The sequence below is a fragment of the Pseudorca crassidens genome, chromosome 7 (genome assembly GCF_039906515.1).
Source record: "Pseudorca crassidens isolate mPseCra1 chromosome 7, mPseCra1.hap1, whole genome shotgun sequence".
Taxonomy (NCBI): domain Eukaryota; kingdom Metazoa; phylum Chordata; class Mammalia; order Artiodactyla; family Delphinidae; genus Pseudorca; species Pseudorca crassidens.
This window is the reverse complement of record NC_090302.1, coordinates 72,482,040-72,504,812: the sequence shown is the minus strand read 5'-3', so window position 1 is coordinate 72,504,812 and position 22,773 is coordinate 72,482,040. Positions and strand designations below refer to the sequence as shown.

Below are 22,773 nucleotides of genomic sequence, written 5' to 3'. Positions count from 1 at the left end.
TTCCATGTCATCGATTTTTATTCTTAAAACTCCACTTTTTCTGACTTAAGTGAAGCTAAATTTTTCCTAGCTTAAATTTATACTTGTGGAAATTCCTCAGGGTGTATATTTAAATTGATTTAAGATTAAGAAGAACTACATATTTACTTCAAAATTTAAAAACAAATTACTTCTATGCACCCAGTAAAAGCTTTTCTTCAACTGAATTAACACAGAATTTTATCTAATTTTCACTGATCTGTATAGGGATCAAAAGAATCTGACCCTCATAGCCCTCCATGCTAAATAGGAACTTTATAAAGCTAAATATTAAAGTCACATTTAGGAAATAGTTTAATTTTCAAATGTCTGTCAACAAAATAAATATTTCCATATACCTGAAGTTGTACTTAACTTGGTATATCCATTTTATCAAATTAATTGTAGAAATTGCATCCGTATCATAATTTAGTAGTTCATCTCTAACAATTAGAGAGGACCCTTCTTATGATTAATAAGTCAAGAAAATAACAAGAAACATGTATCTAGTAACATATTAAATTCATCCATGTATCCTACTTAAACTATTATTTTCATAATTTTCAGGTTGTAAATTGGTACTTTTTATAACTACACAAATATGATTTTTCATGTATAGAATTGACCCCAAGCCTCTGCTATCATGAACTTTTGAAGAGGATTAGTCTTAAATTAATCTTTCAAAGTACTGCTCATACTAGGATAAAGAATAAGCCAGTATTCACACTTCCCAAAAACTCACATAATGACTCACGCCTCTTCTCTCTGAATCCTTTCTTTTTTGTCCACCTGATACACAATAAAGGATAATTCCACAGGATTTGATTATCTGCTGGAAGTAGCTTATTCAGTCAATTTGATCAGAAAGTGAACCTTCCCATTTCCTATAGAAAATACACTCCATGGTTTCACACTTCGGCACTAAATGACCTAATGTATTCTACTGAAAAGCAAAACAACTGAATAAATGATCCACATGGACATAAAATAGATACTCAAATATTTACTGTTTCCATATATTTATTATTAGTGCCTGTTCTTTTTGGCAGTGAAAGTTTGGAACTATCTTTCTCAGATATTGCTAAGATAATTCTACTATAGGAGCTACCCTAATCCAAAGATCACAGCCACAGGGAACTGTCAAGCATTTTTTCTCTGCTGAGATAATTTATGGAAAAAGGCAACTCATTCTTCATGGGCCCACTTTACTGGCAAATGCCTGGGCAATGTCCACTGTAGTCAGTACCATTCCATTAATATTAAGCAAAAGAAGAGGCAAAACCCTATTAACTCATCTTAGCATCTTATTAGCCATAAAAGCTAATAATAACTACAAATCTTGAATTCAGTAATAAAACCATCACAGAGAGAAATTCCCAGGTGCCAAAAATTTGAGAATGTAATATTGGAAAAAAGAGAACACATAAAATAAGTTCAGTAGTTGAGAGTAACTGATAAAGTGACCTCAGCAAGAAAGAAATGAGTTGAGTCAATTTTAGATGTGTGTTTATACCCAAGAGGCAGAATTTTAAGTAAGCCAAAGTCAGTATAGAATATTGTTAGCTGAGGTTAATATAATACAATCATAACTCAGGGCAAATGCATGGGTTCGCATAATTTTTCTCATCACTTGTTGGATAAAAAAATAAAATAGTGATCTGGATAGAAACTCATATGTCTCCTTTTTCATTATTTTTAATCACAGTCTCTACAGAGAGCTCATATGATAACAGAATTTTCCAAAGCTTTTTCACATATTTCCACAGGAAAAGGTAAATATTGTTTTTATTTTCTTCTCGAAGAAACGTAATTTTCATCTCAGCTTTGATAGTTTATTAACTAGCCATAAGCGATTGATCGGACCATTTCTATGAGAATAAATGGTCATTAACACATATTACAGAGAGAGAAAACGTGAGAGTAAGCAGTCCAACTTCTGACACCTTGGTGGCTCAGGGGAGAGGGAGCATTAACGAAGCATCTAGCCTCAAGTCACTAATTTGCATCACAAGCAAGTTGGTTCTTAACTTCAGAAGTTCTTTGCCATCTGGAGATGGTCTGATGACCTGGGTGAGGTGAGTTGCTCTGTCCTGTTCCCTCGATTCAGGGGTCCAATCAGCCCTGATTGACACTTGGCATGCTCTCAGGGAGGCTGAAAGCTAAATGGACACAGAGAGCAGAGCAGCCTTTTGCATTGCGACAGTGACTTCTTCCAGAACAGGCTGAAGTTCTCTAATCTCTGAAGAGCTGAATGAAAGGAAAAGAACTACTACAAATTCAACGGAGGGAAATGTAGAATTCATGCTAAATGGGCACTTAGGCCCCATCACTTTCACCACTTTTAAAGTAACCTCTTTCCATTAGTCAATATAAATATTCTTGTGAAGTTGTATAATGCTTATCTGCTATAATTGTGAGCTTAAAGGAATTCTTCAAACAGTGTAATTTGCTCTAGAGAAAGTAAAGTGATAGCCTATGGTCATATGCTTCAATGTCTCTAATCCTTATATTTAGACAAAGGTTATTATAAATTCACCATTCCCTTTTCCAAATAATGCTTAATACACAATATTCTTTTATTTTGTAACTAAACGTACACAGGACACATAAGTATACTAGAGTTGAGGGGAAAAGTCCAGGATAAATATATCTAAATATAGTATATTTCCCCTAAAGTTCTAATGCTACTATATAAACAAATAATGAAAAATTAATATGAGTATAGGGCTCTTGTACAAATTAAGAGAAAAATATCCTACATGACTTTTGTATTTAATTTTTTTAATTTTGTTCAAAAAAATTAGAACAATTTTTAATAGCTTTCACCAAATACACAGAAAGGTCCAAATCAATAAAATTAATTTAACATTTTTCACTGTCCAAAAAGAATATCTTTCATTGTTTTTTCTTACTCCATTTTTTAATGATATAAATACAATTGTAAGCAATAGCATATTTCTTCTGAATTTCAGAAAGGCAGCAGGAATTCAGTTTCTTAACACGTACATATTAGTTCCTTGTCTCCAATACAAATGTTATGAGATGGGATAACAACTGTATTGTAGAGTTTCCAGGATGGGAAGATGTATTAGAAATCACAGTGTGTAAGGTGAATATAATTGGGTCCAAAAAACAGCCAATTCATTCATACATTAAGGTACAGTGCAAGAGAGTTTTATTTCGTAGATACATATCCACAACAGAAATACATAATCACAGACTTTTTACATGTTTTACAAAATCTCCACTGTCCATTCAAAAGATGATTTTTATAAAATGCTACTAACCATACCCTGGTCCAATCTAGATTCATATGGATCGAATCCCCTACCTAGCTTTATGTTTTTCTTCCTAAAATTTATGAACCCAATTACAAATCACTGCTGAGTGACATTCAGAAGACATTGCAAGGGTGTCTACTCTACCTCTCTTGTCAAATGTGTTTCAGCAGAAGGATTATTGATGGAAGCCTGAGATACAGATGAAGAGGAATTAGAGCTGTGAGGTTTAGAATTGCAGAAATTGCGTCTATATAAACAGCTGAAAGAAAGATGATATTCTGTTCAAATGTTTCCTATTTCAAAGAACTCTCCAGAGTCCCATTTACTCCTGATAAGCACTAACAGTGCTTACAAGTTTTCTTCATCCTGGAGAATGGCTTAAATTAAGGAAATACTTTTAGCTAAAAAGAAAGCTGCAGCAGAACTTGAAAGGTATAGAATAAAACCTGAAAAAGATTTCATCAGACAATGAGATCTAGCTCTGGTGCCTTAATCTGCGAAATAAAATTATGAAATAACTGATTCCTGTTTAACGCAATAGTACACACAGGCCTTGTTTCATTGTGCTTTTGCTTTATTGAGCTTCACAGATACTGCGTTTTTTACAGATTGAAGGTTTGTGGCAACCCTGTGTCCAGCAAGTATATTGGTGCTATTTTCCCAACAGCATTTGCTCACTTCATGTCTCTGTGTCACATTTTGGTAATTCTCATAATATTTCAAACTTTTTCATTATTATTGTATATGTTATGGTGATCTGTGATCAGTGATCTTTGATGTTACTATTGTATTTATTTTGAGGCACCACGAACCCCACCCATATAAGAGAGAACACTTAATCAAATAAACCATTAGCCAGACTCATCAAGAAAAAAAGAGAAAAGACTCAAATCAATAGAATTAGAAATGAAAAAGGAGAAGTAACAACTGACACTGCAGAAATACAAAGGGTCATGAGAGACTACTACAAGCAACTCTATGCCAATAAAATGGACAACCTGGAAGAAATGGACAAATTCTTAAAAAGGTGTAACCTTCCAAGACTGAACCAGGAAGAAATAGAAAATATGATCAATCACAAGTAATGAAATTGAAACTGTGATTAAAAATCTTCCAACAAACAAAAGTCCAGTACCAGATGGCTTCACAGGTGAATTCTATCAAACATTCAGAGAACAGCTAACACCCATCCTTCTCAAACTCTTCCAAAAATTGCAGAGGAAGGAACACTCCCAAACTCATTCTATTAGGCCACCATCACCCTGATACCAAAACCAGACAAAGATACTACAAAAAAAGAAAATTACAAACCAATATCACTGCTTAATATAGATGCAAAAATCCTCAACAAAATACTAGCAAACAGAATCCAACAGCACATTAAACGGATCATACGCCATGATCAAGTGGGGTTTATTCCAGGGATGCAAGGATTCTTCAATATACGCAAATCAATCAATGTGATACACCATATTAACAAATTGAAGGAGAAAAACCATATGATCATCTCAATAGATGCAGAGAAAGCTTTCGACAAAATTCAACACCCATTTATGATAAAACCCTCCAGAAAGTAGGCATAGAGGGAACTTTCCTCAACATAATAAAGGCCATATATGACAAACCCACAGCCAACATCGTCCTCAATGGTGAAAAACTGAAACCATTTCCACTAAGATCAGGAACAAGACAAGGTTGCCCACTCTCACCACTCTTATTCAACATAGTTTTGGAACTTTTAGCCACAGCAATCCGAGAAGAAAAAGAAATAAAAGGAATACAAATCGGAAAAGAAGAAGTAAAGCTGTCACTGTTTGCAGATGACATGATACTATACATAGAGAATCCTAAAGACGCTACCAGAAAACTACTAGACCTAATCAATGAATTTGGTAAAGTAGCAGGATACAAAATTAATGCACAGAAATCTCTGGCATTCCTATACACTAATGATGAAAAATCTGAAAGTGAAATCAAGAAAACACTCCCATTTACCATTGCAACAAAAAGAATAAAATATCTAGGAATAAACCTACCTAAGGAGACAAAAGACCTGTATGCAGAAAATTATAACAGACTGATGAAAGAAATTAATGATGATACAAATAGATGGAGAGATATACCATGTTCTTGGATTGGAAGAATCAACATTGTGAAAATGACTCTACTACCCAAAGCAATCTACAGATTCAGTGCAATCCCTATCAAACTACCACTGGCATTTTTCACAGAACTAGAATAAAAAATTTCACAATTTGTATGGAAACACAAAAGACCACGAATAGCCAAAGCAATCTTGAGAACGAAAAATGGAGCTGGAGGAATCAGGCTCCCTGACTTCAGACTATACTACAAAGCTACAGTAATCAAGAGAGTATGGTACTGGCACAAAAACAGAAAGATAGATCAATGGAACAGGATAGAAAGCCCAGAGATAAACCCACACACATATGGTCACCTTATCTTTGATAAAGGAGGCAAGAATATATAGTGGAGAAAAGACAGCCTCTTCAATAAGTGGTGCTGGGAAAACTGGACAGGTACATGTAAAAGTATGAAATTAGAACACTCCCTAACACCATATACAAAAATAAACTCAAAATGGATTAAAGACCTAAATGTAAGGCCAGACACTATCAAACTCTTAGAGGAAAACATAGGTAGAACACTCTATGACATAAATCACAGCAAGATCCTTTTTGATCCACCTCCTAAAACAAATAAAAACAAAAGTAAACAAATGGGACCTAATGAAACTACAAAGCTTTTGCACAGCAAAGGAAACCATAAACAAGACCAAAAGACAACCCTCAGAATGGGAGAAAATATTTGCAAATGAAGCAACTGACAAAGGATTAATCTCCAAGATTTACAAGCAGCTCATGCAGCTCAATAACAAATAAACAAACAACCCAATCCAAAAATGGGCAGAAGACCCAAACAGACATTTCTCCAAAGAAGATATACATGTTGCCAACAAACACATGAAAGAATGCTCAACATCATTAATCATTAGAGAAATACAAATCAAAACTACAATGAGGTATCACCTCACACCGGTCAGAATGGCCATCATCAAAAAGTCTAGAAACAATAAATGCTGGAGAGGGTGTGGAGAAAAGGGAACACTCTTGCACTGTTGATGGGAATGTAAATTGATACAGCCACTATGGAGAACAGTATGGAGGTTCCTTAAGAAACTAAAAATAAAACTACCATATGACCCAGCAATCCCACTACTGGGCATATACCCTGAGGAAACCATTATTCAAAAAGAGTCATGTACCAAAATGTTCATTGCAGCTCTATTTACAATAGCCAGGACATGGAAGCAACCTAAATGTCCATCATCGGATGAATGGATAAAGAAGATGTGGCACATATATACAATGGAATATTACTAAGTCATAAAAAGAAACGAAATTGAGATATCTGTATGAGGTGGATGGACCTAGAGTCTGTCATACAGAGTGAAGTAAGTCAGAAAGAGAAAAACAAATATCATATGCTAACACATATATATGGAATCTAAGAAAAAAAAAAAAGGTCATGAAGAACCTAGGGGTAAGATGGGAATAAAGACACAGACCTACTAGAGAATGGACTTGAGGATATGGGGAGGGGGAAGGGTAAGCTAGGACAAAGTGACAGAGTGGCATGGACATATATACACTACCAAACGTAAAATAGATAGCTAGTGGGAAGCAGCTGCATAGCACAGGGAGATCAGCTCGGTGGTTTGTGACCACCTAGAGGGGTGGGATAGGGAGAGTGGGAGAGAGGGAGATGCAAGAGGGAAGAGATATGGGAACATATGTATATGTATAACTGATTCACTTTGTTATAAAGCAGAAACTAACACACCATTGTAAAGTAATTATACTGCAATAAAGATTAAAAAAAAAAAATGCTGTGTGTTCTGACTGCTCCACTGACTGGCTGTTCCCTGTCTCTCTTCCTCTCCTTGGGCCTTTCTATTCCCTGAGCCACAGCAATGTTGAAATTAGTCCAATTAATAAGCATACAATGACCTCTAAGTGAAAGGAAGTCACACATCTCTCATTTTAAATCCAAAGCTAGAAATGATTAAGATTAGTGAGGAAGGCACGTCAAAAGCTGACATAGGCCAAAAGCTAGGCCTCTTGCCCCAAAGAGCTACCTACCTAAGTTATGACTGCAAAGGAGAAGTTCTTTAAAGAAATGAAAAGTGCTACTCCAGTAAACACATAAATGATATGAAAGTGAAACAGTATTACTGCTGATAGGGAGATAGTTTTAGTGGTCTAGCTAGAAGGTCAAACCAGCCACAACATTCCCTTAAGCCCAAGCCTAATCCAGAGCAAGGCCCTAACTCATTTCAATCCTCTGAAGGCTGAGAGAGGTGAGGAAGCTGCAGAAGAAAATATGAAATGAGCAGATGTTGGGTCATGAGGTTTAAGGAAAGAAGCCATTTCCAGAACATGAAAGTGCAAGGTGAAGCAGCAAGTGTTGATGTAGAAGCTGCAGCAAGTTACCCAGAAGTTCTAACTAAGATCATTAATGAGGGTGGCTCCACTAAACAACAGATTTTCAATGTAGACAAAACAGTCTTCAATTGAAAGAAGATGCCTTCTAAGACTCTCATACCTAAAGAGGAAAAGTCAATGTCTGGCTTCAAGGCTTCAAAAGACAGCCAACTTTCTTGTTAGGGGCTAATGTAGTTGGCAACGTTAAGTTGAAGCCAATGCTCACTTACCATTCTGAAAATCCTAGGGCCCTTAAGAATTAATCTACTAAGTCTACTCTGCCTGTGCTCCCTAAATGGAACAACAAAGTCTGGTGACTGCACATCTGTTTACAGCATGGTTTGCTGAATATTTTCAACCCACTGTTGAGAACTATTGCTCAGAAAAAGAAGATTCCTTTCAAAACATTACTGCTCATTGACAAAGGCAGATGTGGTGGAAATAGCAATAGAATCAGAATTCGAAGTGGAGCCTGAAGATGTGACTGAACTGTTGCAATCCTATAAGGAGTCGCTCCTTATGGATGAACAAAGAAAGCGGTTTCTTGAGATAGAATTTATTCGTGGCGAAGGTGCCATATAGATGGCTGAAATAACAACGGAAGATTTCTAATATTACATAAACTTTGTTGATAAAGCAGCAGCAGGGTTTGAGAGGATTGGCTTCTTTTTTTGGCGGGGGTGGTATAGTTGTTTTACGATGTTGTGTTAGTTTCTACTGTACAGCAAAGTGGAGTTCCCTGTGCTATACAGCAGGTTCTCATTAGTTAATCTATTTTATACATATTAGTGTATATATGTCAATCCCAATCTCCCAATTCATCCCACCCACCCCCTGTCCCCCCCTGGTGTCCATACGTTTGTTCTCTACATCTGTTCCTCTATTTCTGCCTTACAAACCGGTTCATCTGTACCATTTTTCTAGATTCCACATATATGCGTTAATATATGATATTAGTTTTTCTCTTTCTGAATTACTTCACTCTGTATGGCTTCTATTTTAAAAGAAGTTCTACTGTGGGTAAAATGCTATCAAATGCTATTAATTAATATGCTATTAATTAATTGCACGCTACAGAGAAATCATTTGTGAAAGGAAGAGTCAGTCGATGTGGCAAACTTCATTGTCGTCTTATGTTAAGAAGTTGCCACGTCACCCAGCCTTCAGCTACCACCACCCTGATCAGTCAGCATCAGCCATCAACACTGAGAAAAGACCCTCGTCCAGCAAAAAACATATGACTCGCTGAAGCCTCAGATGATAGTTAACATTGTTTAGCAGTAAAGTATTTCTTAATGAAAGTATGGACATTGTTTTTTTAGACAAAAGCTATTTCACACTTTGAACAGACTACAGCATAGTGTAAACATAACTTATATGTGTACTGGGAAACCACAAGATTCATGTGACTCGCTTTATGGTGATATTTGCTTTATTGTGGCAGTCTGGAACTCAACCCACAATGTCTTCAAGGTAACCCTGTACAAGAAAATTAGACATAAGCCAGAACAAAAAGATTACAATAAATTCTTCACAGATGACTCTAAAATATCTTTACGGAGAAAGCACAAGGAGTACGTTTCAGAAGATGAGGAATTATAAATGTCCATCTCCCCGAAGCAACTCACTCCTTCATATTACCACATATATAATTTTTTTCCCTGAGTACCAATGACAGGATTTCCCAAAACACGTTTTCCAGATCACTTACTCAAGAGGACGTTTATAAAATTTTCTTGATAAAGGACATCAGTTTAAAATGAGGAAACGATTGGACCATTCCCTATTTAATTAGCTTTTTTCACTGTAGGACTTCTCAGAGTTTTTCATATGCTATTATATTATACTGTGTTGATCCACGATGGGGACACAATACTCAGCATTTCCAAATTTATTTGACGATGGAAGCCCTTTCTTATTTTTTCATGGAATGCCTTTGACTACCATTCTAAGGAGTGTGTATAAGAATTTTGTAGGTTTGAGATTGAGATTATTAGCATAGAAAGTCACTGGCTGTTTTTCCAAAGACCAACATCACCAGTTATTTGACTTTGTGGGAAATGTACAGCAGGTCAAAAACCTATTGTCTCAGTGAAGGCAATGTATCCTTGCCTTTCCAAACCAGCACTCCCCACCCCAGTCAGTCACATTAGCAAGCTCACTATCAGTCAGGTAATCACAGCATATTCATATAATCACAGATATTCATGCTGGCCACACATACCAACATGTTCCCCTGAAAACACACCCTAGATGTGAAAAGTAACATCCTTTTCAATTTTTATAGTGGCTTCTCTTATGTTTGCTCGCAACATACTATTACTGTGCTGAAAGATTGTTACTTATGTCCTATAAATCTGCCTGCCTTCTCACAGTAGTTACTTTTCAGATGGTGACCAGAAAACTTTTGCCAAATTCTGTTCTACTGAAAAAAAAAAATTCTCTCATAGATTCTCTTTTTTAAAAAGTCTAGTTTGGGGTTACTTATTTGCTGTTATTTATTCAAACAAGAGAGTGAGAGTTGAAATACCACCTGTTTGGAAAAAAGACTTTATTCTTATAGGATGTATGTGATAGTCATTTGCTTGGGAACTGGAACCATCACTGAAGTGACCAACACTTTTTTTTTTTTTTTTTTTTTTTTGCGGTACGCGGGCCTCTCACTGTTGTGGCCTCTCCCGTTGCGGAGCAGAGGCTCTGGACGCGCAGGCCCAGCGGCCATGGCTCACGGACCTAGCCGCTCCGCGGCATGTGGGATCTTCCCGGACTGGGGCACGAACCCATGTACCCTGCATTGGCAGGTGGACTCTCAACCACTGCGCCACCAGGGAAGCCCACCAACACTTTTTATTTGTCACTTTGCACTCAATTTTTATTTTTATGATGCCTCCATTTAATGAGCACTATATCTTTATGCAAGAGATATTGCTTAGAACTTTACATTTACTGTCTCAATTTATCCTCACAATATCCCATGTGAAAGCTATAATTAGCCTCATCTGGGGAAACTGAGTCTCAGAGAAAATAAGCTTATCACTGAAAGTCCCAGTTATTAAGTGATGGGCTGATCTTTGTACCTGTATCTGTCTGATCTGAAAGACCCTGATCTTCCCAGGATACCAAGCAGACAGCTATGTCATTGTTTCTAACAACCCCTTAGTAAAGCAACATTTACTAAGGGGTTGTTAGAAACATGTTATCATAGTATTTGACAAGAAATGGAAGGATCTTCCCCATTCCAGCCAGAGGTGCCCTTCCTCAAATCGTCCACCAAAAAACAGAGGATTTAAGCTTCTGTGAAACTAGGCCTGAACTGATGGACAAAGAGAATGAAACAAAAACAGAACGTCCCCAGGAAGAACAGAGGTGGAATGACATCCACCTTAGATCTTAGAGACTCTGCGTTCAGCTTATTTTGGAGCCAACTGACCTATACTGCCTCTTATAATAATTTATGAAACTTTCTTTCTGCAAATGTAGTACAGTATGTCCTTATAAAAGCATCCAAGTTTTCATATGAAGACTCCTACCAACAAAACCCTGGTTAATAAATCTTGGCTGTGAAGTGAAATGCAAGAGAATTATTATGTAAGACATACTCCTTTATCAGCAAATGTGCTGACTAGTCAGGTTGCATGGTATCAGTGTTAATAATCAGGCACAACAGAAAGGTCAGGAGAGATTGAAAAGCAGCGAGGTCACTAGGGCATGAGTTTGTTAAAGGACTTTCTCTTTTTAAAAAACACTGTTATCAAATATCAAATATCCTGGCTATGTGATGCCTTAATACATTTCTCTGCTTCACTTGATCCTACCATGTCTTGGCCATAGTACGGACAAGACAGTATATGAGTCTGAGAATAATTTGTCTTTAACACCTGAATATTTGAGGCTCCCTATAGAAGAGATTGACTTGCTTCTACTAATCAGAACAAAAGAAGATGGAAATAGAAATTAACATTTAAGTACCTACTAGGCGCCAGGAACTCTGCAGGTATGCTGATCGTGTTATTGTATTAATCTTCACAGTGTTATAAAATAGGTGTTCTGCAAATGAGAATTACTAATGAAGTGATGCCCATGCTCCCTAGATCCCTCAACCTGATGAAGTTCAGCCAGGGTTCAATCTGAGATTTGCTGGCTGCAAAGGCTGTGCTCACTCCTCCACTCCTGCATCCGTTGGGTTATTTTCACTGTCCTGACCATCCTGTAGAATCAGAGAATGCTTTAAAAGGTAGAGGAGACCACAGAGATATCCTAGATAACAACCCCCCCCCCCCCAGTTTACACATGAGAAATTTTAAACCCTCAGAGGATGCATAATATAACCAAAATCAAAAGCTTCTTGGTGCCAGAATGGGAAATTAACCTCTTGATTCATACTCATTTTGTATTTTTACTATTTCCTACTGATTTCCTTGCTGTCTTCTTAAATGATGGTTAAAACCAGGCTTACCACATTTCACAAATCCAGAGGATACTGTTCATATTACAGTACAGCATCCCAAGTCAAAGCCATCTGTCTTTTGGTTTATGAATTTGTTTTTAAAATAATTGTAGGAAAATATTCATCTTTTAAAAAATAGCTAAAGTGAAAAAGTGTTTGTGTGAAAACAGGCAAGATCATTATTGTATGCATAAGAGCTTACCCGAGGTCATAGGGATTAGACTAGGATACCCAGTTGTCTTCCCTCTGTCTAAACTTGACCCCACCCTGACATCTTGGGCATCTTTCAAAATCCTGTTTGTGTATCACTCCTTCCAGGAAGTACTGTAGAGAATCACTTCACCATAGCTCCCCTGATCTCAAAATTAATTGCATCATACGCTGGTTACTTCAGCATTGTGTGTATAATTTCATTATTCTACTTACTGAACAACATTGCAATTTATTTTGTTTGTATGCTTACTCTCATTGTTAGAATGTACACAGTGAGTGTACTTCATTTATCCCTGCGTACTCAGAACCTAATACAGTATTTGGCTATATAGGTGTTCAATAGATGTGTTTGAAATGAGTTGAACAGAATTGGCCTGCCTTGAATATACTTAAAGTTAACTGTCAGTTGTTACCATCTGATTAATCTGGTTATGTCACTACCATCTCAACTCTTGCTGAATTAGCAGAACACTTTAAGTTTTTAGAACTACTTTATTGAGAAAAAAATTTGTTGACTTCCGTTTGCAATGTCAGAAATGCATGAGTGAAAAGGATGAGCGGGACCCAGCACAGGAGGTCTTCATGCTGCTGTAAGTTGGCTTACTCAGGTAAGAACTTAAAGTTTTCTTCACACTTTGGCCTGACACACTAGCTGGATTACAATAAGCACCAGAAGCACAGTGAGGCACAGGAGCAGAAAATTAAACATGCCACACATCTAAATATAGCACAAGAGAGAAAATCTAAGGTTCTAAAGAAAGCAATGTAGAGGAAGTCTTCACTTTGGTCTCTCACTGGATAGACTGCCAAACACTCTTGTCAAACATCTTCATGAAACTATTCTAAAATCAATTTTAATACATTTTAATGATTTTTGTTTCAAAATATAATACTTTAAAAATATATATTTGATGGGTAAAGTCTGTAAGCTAAACCATAGGCAAGTTTTATAAGTTTCTGGTGGTTATAAGGGTCAAACTACATGGCAAGAGGTACTCATGCTATATAGATGCAATGCAAATACTTCATGGAGAGATGCCAGAGTGACATATTGTATAAAGAAATAGAATATGTGATCAACCATAGTGAAGTAGAAACGAACCATGCAATTAGACAAAGGCAAATCCAGAATCTGAATGATTATGGTACAGAGATGGTGATGGAGATGATCTCCTTTATATGGCTATAGGAGAGGAAATGCACTTCTAGAATATTTAAGGCTAGAATGACAAATTCATGGCCCTCGCTTGTCAGTATTAGTATGAGGCTAATGGAGGATTAAAAGGCGTGGTGGAGATAAGCACCCTGTAAATGAGAAAGTCCTGTTCAGGAAAAAGACATTCCCTGCAGGAGTAAAGTTCCAGCACCATGGATCATGCATCATTTTAAATTTATATATCATAGATGGATAGATGAAATTTTATTTCAAATCTGGGATTTGGGTAAGTCATGGAGATATCTCAGTAAGTGTTGATATAAGACTAGAATGACTAAGTTGTAGTTTATAAAACTCAAGAATTTCAGAGACATATATAAATTTTTAAGATTTTCTGAGATATATAAATAGTGCCTGGACATACTTAATCAAAAACATGCTCTTTGAATATAAACTTTAAATGTATTAATACAGAGCTACTCTTTTGCATTCTTTAAATATTTTTTTTCTATTGCAATCACTTCTATGTCTTAAATTTGACTGGGGGAACCATGCAATTACAAAGATGAGGATGCAAAGTTCCTGATGTTAGTACAAGTTATTTTCAGAGTCAAATTCGAGGAGAGAATAAATCTCTTAAATTTTACTCTGCAGTCTCAACATTAAAGTGATATACATGTCACACTTACTCAGTGCTTTTATTCAGGAAGTAAAAAAGGAAGCCAGCAAATGGCTCTGACATTGCCTACTCCTAAAAGTGTCTCAGTCCCTGCAGTGTATCTGTTAAGAGGTAAAATATAAAAGTCCAGTCCATAAGGTTTAAGGATTTGATCTTTGAGGAAAAAGCAGAATAAAATATTGTTTGTGATTCTGACTCTCTTAAAACATGCAACTATAAGGTCAAAATAGGCAAAATTAAGAAATAAAACTTGCTTCATTGAGAGGCAGGATTGTAGCAAGGGCTGAGGGAGATGGGACTTGCAATACAGATTTAGGGAGATATCTGCATAGAGGTGATAGTTGAAGGCATGAGTGACGATGAGAACTCCAAGGGTGAGATATGACAGAAATGGCCTTTGATTCTCAGACCAAGGAAGGGTGAGAAGCGAAGCACACAGATTCATAATGAAATACTGTAGCTGCTATTTTTCACAAGGGCAGGGGGCAGAGAAGGAGCTTCATTAGGCAGCTGATTTCCTCTTTATTCCTACTGCGACAGAATGCTGGGCTGATTCCCATTCTGATGATTGTTCTTACATCGCTTTTCAGCGACATCAGGCTCCTAAGTCACAGAAAGTGTGCACCAAACTCAGACATCCAGAGAAATGTGGCGATAATGAACTAGGAGAGAAGGACAATGCCAAGCTACCTGCTAGAAGACTAGTGTCTGAAGCAAACCATACTACAAGACAATTTTGTTGTCTTTCATTCTTTCTTGCCATATGGCTAATATTTAGAATATTCTCTCTTTTTAAATCAAAAAGCCTTTTCAAAAGAATGGCTACAAGTTTCAACATTTTTAATTTTGTCTTTTCTCACTCATAACAATCTTCCCTTGAACTTGACCAAGAAAATTATCAGACATACAGAGCTTTTGTTTTGTCAAAACAGAAGTATCAGTGTATTTCTCTTGATGTTTTATAAATATAAATACATACATATATGTACACATACACGCATGCCTCCCTCCCTTCTTGCCAGGCTACCTTTCCCCACTACTAATGAATACTGAGCTAAATATCCTGACTTCTATAACCATTTACTATGGTTATAAATTTCAACATTTATTCATTCATTTAACAAATACTTTTGTGCCCAGCCCTGGCTGCACAGTAGCACCCTCTGGGGACCTTTCAGGGTTCTCAATGCCCACACACATCCCCTGGCAGTTACATTAGACCCTCTGGGTGGGGCCCAGGCATCAGCATTTTTAAAGATCCCCAGTTGAGGCCAAGGTGAAGGAACTGAGGCCATGAAACTTGCTCAAGATCACAGAGCCAGGAGGTGGTAGAGGCCAGGAGAGACGCCACTCCAGGACAGGACTCCTCCCTGCAGCTTCATTCAGGCCTTCAAAGGGACACTGCTTAGTCACATCTCTCTGACCCACAGCTTCCACCCTGACCATGACCCCAGCGCCACCTCAGTGCCCTCCCCGCACCTCACACTCTCACTGCCTCGGCTCACAGCCCACCATGAGCTCCGCGCTCACAGGTAGTGGATCTGCCCCAGGGTTCTTTCTGCAGCCCCGTCCATTAATAAAATATAAATAAATAAATAAATAAATAAATAAATACTGTTGCGAGTCTGCATTGCTAGGTCCACGAAAAAAAGGCAGACAGTGCCCCTGCCCTCATGTAAACTCATTCTGGAGTTAACATTCAGAAAATACATCTTGCTCCTAATAACGGTATATTATGATAAAAAATAAATAAGAACAAAAAACAAAATAGGAAGGGATGGAAAAGAAGGATAAAACAAAGTTTATTGGTTTTCTATGTGAGAAGAAAACAACAAAACATTCTTTAAAATTTTGCTACTGTTTCAGATCATTTTGTCTAGTTTAGCAGCGACATGTGATTACGTTTCTCTAATTCTCTAGTCCTCTAATCATATGTCTAATAACTGAGTAGACATACATCAACATGACCCTGAAAAATATGGCATGTTAACCCTATAATAGATCACACAGATTCAAAATGGCACTGGAAACATTAATCCTTCTTCCAACAAGTATTTGACTGTCTTCTATGTTGCAGGTATTCTTCTAGTTCTGGAGATTCAGCAGTGAATAGCACCCTGTCATCTTGAAGCATAAGGCTTGGTGTTTGACCTCAAAAGCCAGTCAATGACGCGTGGCAGAGATTGTCTTTAGGAGACTAGCAGAACCAGTATAAACAGTAGCCCCCTTAAGTGACATCACTTTCATCCCCTCCCTTTTTTCCCATACCTCCAGATACAAAAGAGTCATAGAATGCTAGAATTGAAACCTATGTTAGAGTTTTTCTAGATTATGTATTCTAATGCCTTTTATCTGAAGATGTGTGAATGAGGGCCAGAGGTTTTAATTAACATCCAAAGATTATTCAGCAGATTATGATAATGACAAAACATTAGAAAACTATTCCTTCTGTGTATGCATGTGTGTACACATGTGTGTGCTAAGGGAACAAAGACCATGAAACAAGTAACCCCCTCCACTTCCTTAAAAACTATTTCCTGCATTTTTCTCAGTAATAAACTTGCTATCTTACTGTTCAGAGGATTTCTCATTTATCACTAAATTCTCCTTTGAGCTCTCAGACTTAGAAAACATTGAAAACCCTGCAGAATTTTTTCATCTCTTGATGTCCCTTCCATAAAGTAATTAAGATAATTCATTTTCTCCCATATTTTCCATACCCAGAAAATGAGAATCAAATGTAATTTTTTTTTTTTTTTTTTGCGGTACGCAGGCCTCTCACTGTTGTGGCCTCTCCCATTGTGGAGCACAGGCTCCGACGCGCAGGCTCAGCAGCCATGGCTCATGGGCCCAGCCGCTCCGCGGCATGTGGGATCTTCCCGGACCGGGGCACGAACCCGTGTCCCCTGAATCGGCAGGCGGACTCTCAACCACTGCGCCACCAGCGAAGCCCAAATGTAATTTTTTAAACTAAGTAAAAAACGCTTTGACTTTCTCTTTTATGATTACCTGTTTTTGATCCTCTGCAAAATACAAGGCAAACTTCCAACACAGACAAGTTAATGTTACATCCTAACTATATTTACCATAACTCAGTCATATTCATTAATACAAGGTAGTGAGAAGCTCTCACATTTAGTCTCAAACAACATGAGGTCATGAGCATATGAGGGAATCATGTACTACTGGTCATTAATCCTAATTTCAGAAATTATATTTGAAGATTTAATTCTCTCTTCCTATGTCTAGACAGGCAACCAGGAATAATCTTTTCAGCTTTAATTGCATTTACGCCTATGACTTCATAAAAGGGACAATTCTCGTCGCTATTTGCAAGAGAAAAAAAAAAGATCATACATAATCCTCATCATCAGGTGATACTTGTCAGTAACCTCAATATCTGGGCCTCCATGGGAGACATCAAAGACATATAAAACAAATAAAAATTATACCCTTAATAAAAATCTATCCTTAATAAAAATCATAGTATTCATTAAGAAATTGTTGATTATCTGCTCTGATTACAAATGAGTGCAATGCAATTTTTCCCTCAAGCAGCTTAGCTTCTATTTAAAGATGGAAGGTGTATTACTCTGCTAGGGCTGCCATAACAAAATATCACAAATTGCATGGCTTAAACAATAGAAATTTATTTTCTCACAGTTCTGGAGCCTGGAATTCCAAGATCAAGGGGTCATCAGGTTGGGGTTTTTCTTGAGGCTTCTCTCCTTGGCTTGCAGGTGGCCACCATCTCACTGTTTCCTTACAGTGTCTTTCTTCTGTGCACATGCATCCTTGGTGTCTCTCCATGTATCCAAATGTCCCTGTCTTACAGAGACACCAGTCAGACTGGATTAAGGCCCACCCTAAAGACCTCATTTTAACTTAACTACCTCTTCAAAGGCCCTGTCTCCAAACATAGTCACGTTCTGAGATACTAGCAGTTAGGACTTCAACATGTGAACAACACATGGCATTGTATCTAAGTGTAATAAAACATAATATACTACAGTAACTCAAGAGAAGATGCTGGTTAGTACACTGGTAAGGCTCTGCACCAGGTAACAGAGCAACTGGAAAGGAAGGGAAATAACATTTACTGATTATCCATTATGTGACAGTATCTGTGTTACATACTTTTTTTTCCACGTATGCATTTCGTTTTAATAAATAGAGCATATTCATGGCTTAGATCTTAAATCATATTACAGACAAACACTTCTAGGCCCAAAGAGCTAACAGCGAAGCTGCTACTGCTGGAAGGAATGCAGCCCCACATGCACTTGAAGTCCAAAGAGGAGTGACCTGACTCTAGAGGTCACCACACACCGCCCCTCTGTAGGCTGGACGCTGGACCAGTGGACAGCAGGAAACTCGAGGACACTCATGCACCCACCATTTGACCCCTCACCTTCGTGCTGCAGAACCAGCGGGAAGTTGTATTACTGTCAGATAAGCTAGAGGAAGGTTTCCTGATCATATTAAGCAAAGCTCTCCCATTGCTACCAATCAGCCAGGGGCGTTAGCTAAAAAAGGGTATCCACTGATAAATACAGAATATGAGAACAGCAAGGAGGATGCTATACAGGTCATCTTGTTTCTTCAAATGTCAGAAGTGTCCACATCACAGCAGTTGGTGGACACCACCTCCCGCAGGCATAGTCCAAAAACTTCCTGTTGGCGTTTGCACCAAACAAGGCTCCCCACGCTTCTGGCATCATCTACTGGGTTATGAGGCCCAGCCAGCTTTTGAGAGTACTGGAAACCTTGATTTTGCGATCCCCATTATAGATCTCAACCTCGCCAGCTACTTCCTCAGGCAGGTAGGCCTCCTGATCAATCTGGACATCAACATCTCTTTCCGTGGCGATTTTGTACATAGGGATTGGCACTGCAGGCTTCACCAGAGGGAAATCTTATGTCCCGCAACGAACAATCATTCCGGGCTCCAATAACTAGTACAAACCCTGGAGGACCATTCCATCCAGCAGTACTTGGTACCTGGTTGTATATTTTACCCTTTGGCTGAGTCTATGCTTTGCTTCATTTAGTAGGTCTGTGATAAGATCATCCATCTCTGGCTCTGAGGACTTCGAGCCTCACTTGATTTATCAAATTGGACACCTGAATTTTCTTCTGTTGCTCAATCTGCTTTTCTTTCTTCTCATAGTATTCCATAGTCTTCAGTCTTTGGGTTTGCACAAGACAACCCTTCTCAATGTTGAACTCTTCCTCTGCCTTCACGTCTATTTCTTCTGCTTCCTCATTGGCTTCTTTTTCAATAAAAGCCATTGTGTGCTTAATCTGCTTCTGCACATCGGCATTGCTGAGAGCCATGGCGCTAGTGACGCAAAGAGGCGGGCCACTGGCTGGAGCTCAGGTCTGATACGGGCAGCTGGCAACCGGGAGAGGAAAGCTGGCGTGGCTTCAGGCCTCCTCTGTTTTGTTGTGCTACGTACTTAACATGTGCTATCATGTGTAAAGCCTGTGGAAATCACAATCCAACCAGTTATCGCCATTTTATAAATGAGGAAACTGAGGCTCCAAGAGAGGAAAAGACTTCCCTAGGTAATGCAGCTGGAAGATGGTGGACCCATTTTAAGAATTTAGGTGTGTCATCGATGCTTACCTGCCTTCCACAAGAATATAATTCCTCCCTGCTGTTAGGTCTGGTTCTGCTACTCACTAGTTTTTCTTGGACACCTCACTTACCTGAACTGGAATTCAACTTCCTAATCAATAAACTAAGAAGTGTCTTCATCCACTGTTTTCATAATTTCTTATTATATTGTAAAGTATTATAACCCATTATATGCACTTTGGAAATTAGGAAAAAAATGGAAAAAACTAAATGGAATATGCCCCTCTAATAAAACCACCATAAATCTTTTGGTAAGATTCCCTTCTGGTCCCATCCTCCTAAACATAGGTAGGTAGAGTTTCCTTCTTGCATCACTTCATTTCTGAAGAAAAGCAAGTGGTCATCTCATTATGAGACTCAGATCAGATTAGCAAAATAGAAGAACAAGAGAGACAAAAAGAACAATGACATTCTACGAACCCCTTCCTCTTAGTTATTTAGAAGGTTTCTTTGTCTGTGGATGCCTATCCATGAGGCAGGACTGACCTGTGTCACTTACACACAAACACACACATACACACACACCAGCTTTATGAAAAAACAAACTGAATGGATTCTAAGGGCCAAGAGGAAAGAGCCTAGCCATGAGGGAACAGCCAAAGGGTAAAGACAAAGGGACATTAAGGGAGGGGGAGAAGAGAGCAGCGGGAACAGAATAGACTCCTTGATCTCCATCCAAATGAACTCATAATGAACCTAAAAATGACTTGAGGCAAAAAGCAAAGAACAGTATTGCACCATTCTCTGGCCAATGTGTGTGCATTTGATCATTTAAGACTTTCCAGCAATGGACTGTATACCCTTCCAAAAATTAAGGGCATGACAGACTGGTTATATAATATATCTTAGAGACTAGGAATAGATATATACCTATACAGCAAACATACAAGTATATATACAAGTTTGTGACTTGCCTCTGCTTTTGTCATTTAGCAACTCATAGGCATATTTAATATAATTATATAGTCTTCATAACCTTGATTTTAATGCCTGCATAATGTCCAATTGAATAAGTATACCAACCAGTTTACTTAGTCATTATTCTATTTTTAGACCTTTGAATATTTCCACCTTGTAGCTGTGTACTCAGTGAGGCAGTCTATAATTTTTAAGAGAGAAAAATATCCTATAAAAGTTGTTAGGACTTCCTTGGTGAACATATCAGTTATCTTAGAGAGAACCTCGGTTTGGGGAGGGTAAAATGAGTGACACTTCAGTTTACAACATAAAGCAGCAAGCAACCGACCCAAGAATATTGTAGATTTTTAAAAATGTATGAGTTTCTAGGATTTAAAATACAAGTAATTGCTGGAATTAGGCAGCACTTCTCTCCCACAAAGCCAGGTGCTCTAAAACTTTATGTAGGAGCAACAAGCCTTTTAAAAGAAGAATCTCACTTTGTCCCAGCTTACCCTTCCCCCTCCCTGTGTCCTCAAGTCCATTCTCTAGTAGGTCTGCGTCTTTATTCCCATCCTGCCTCTAGGTTCTTCATGACCTTTTTTTTTTTTTTTTAAGATTCCATATATATGTGTTAGCATACGGTATTTGTTTTTCTCTTTCTGACTTACTTCACTCTATATGACAGACTCTAGGTCCATCCACCTCACTACAAATAACTCAATTTCGTTTCTTTTTATGGCAAAGTGAGAGAGTGGCATATACATATATACACTACCAAATCTAAAACCGATAGCTAGTAGGAAGCAGCCGCATAGCACAGGGATATCAGCTCAGTGCTTTGCAACCACTTAGAGGGGTGGGATAGGAAGGGTGGGAAGGAGATGCAAGAGGCAGGAGATATGGGGATATATGTATACATATAGCTGATTCACCTTGTTATAAAGCAGAAACTAACACACCATTGTAAAGCAATTATACTCAAATAAAGATGTTAAAAAAAAAGAAGAATCTATTCCCTAGGAAGTTTAATGTTAATGGAATCTGCCTTCACGGGAAAGTATAGATGTCCCAAGAGAAAATCTCCTAGGAAAAAAAATGTGATATTCTGTACTAGCGAACGAGGCCAACCTCAGGCTCTAGAATATTGTAGGGAAGGGCTGGTTCTGCAGTGTTTGGCTGATACTGGCACAGCAACTATAATGTGCCTTGAAAATAACAGCTGGGTATATGCGCTGAATGAGCCGGTCACTAAGAATTGTAACATCTGGGAACCAATATCTACTTTGATGTGAAGCAAACACATTATAGGAAGAAGTGTCTTCTCTCCCTGCACACGAAGAAACAATTGCCAAATCGGCAACAGCTGGGTTCCTTGTTTGTCATGATGATTCCAGCAGTGTTCAATGTCCTGATTTTGGACTTCGTATTTTCAGAAGTAATTCCGTATCACAGTGACAGCAGTATCAGCCACAGAGAACAGGTCCTTTGATGAGGTAAACAGATTTTTTACAGGTCTTTTTCAGTGAAGTTATAATAACAAATATTTTGGACTAAATAAATATTCCTGGAGACCTTGAACTTAACTTGAGAGAGGAAGTCTGGGAAGAGAGGGCAGCACAGCAGCTAAGGTTCATTGGATGTGAATGTTTACAGGAAATTTGACCTTATTTTGTACTCTTAAACAGGTAAAGCAGGACGCAGCAGCTTCACTCTTAAAAATGGCAATGCAACGAGCATCTTCCAAAACAGTCTGCCTAATGTTTTTTAATTTGCCTTCATGATAAATTCCCAGAAGCTGACAAAACTAAATTACTGTCATTTCTAGGTGTATAAAAAAAATGTAAAGCCAACTAAGTTGTAAAGCTGGTACATGCCAAGATTCAAAGAAAGAGAACCACTGAGTTAAAGAATAAGAAGAAGCATGCCTTCATAG

General features: G+C 37.9%; 1 pseudogene; it reads right to left on the bottom strand.

The window, feature by feature from the left end:
- Positions 1-19,007: 19,007 nt before the first annotated feature.
- On the bottom strand, positions 19,008-19,636 carry LOC137227080 (V-type proton ATPase subunit E 1 pseudogene; annotated as a pseudogene).
- Between the last annotated feature and the right edge of the window lie 3,137 nt (positions 19,637-22,773).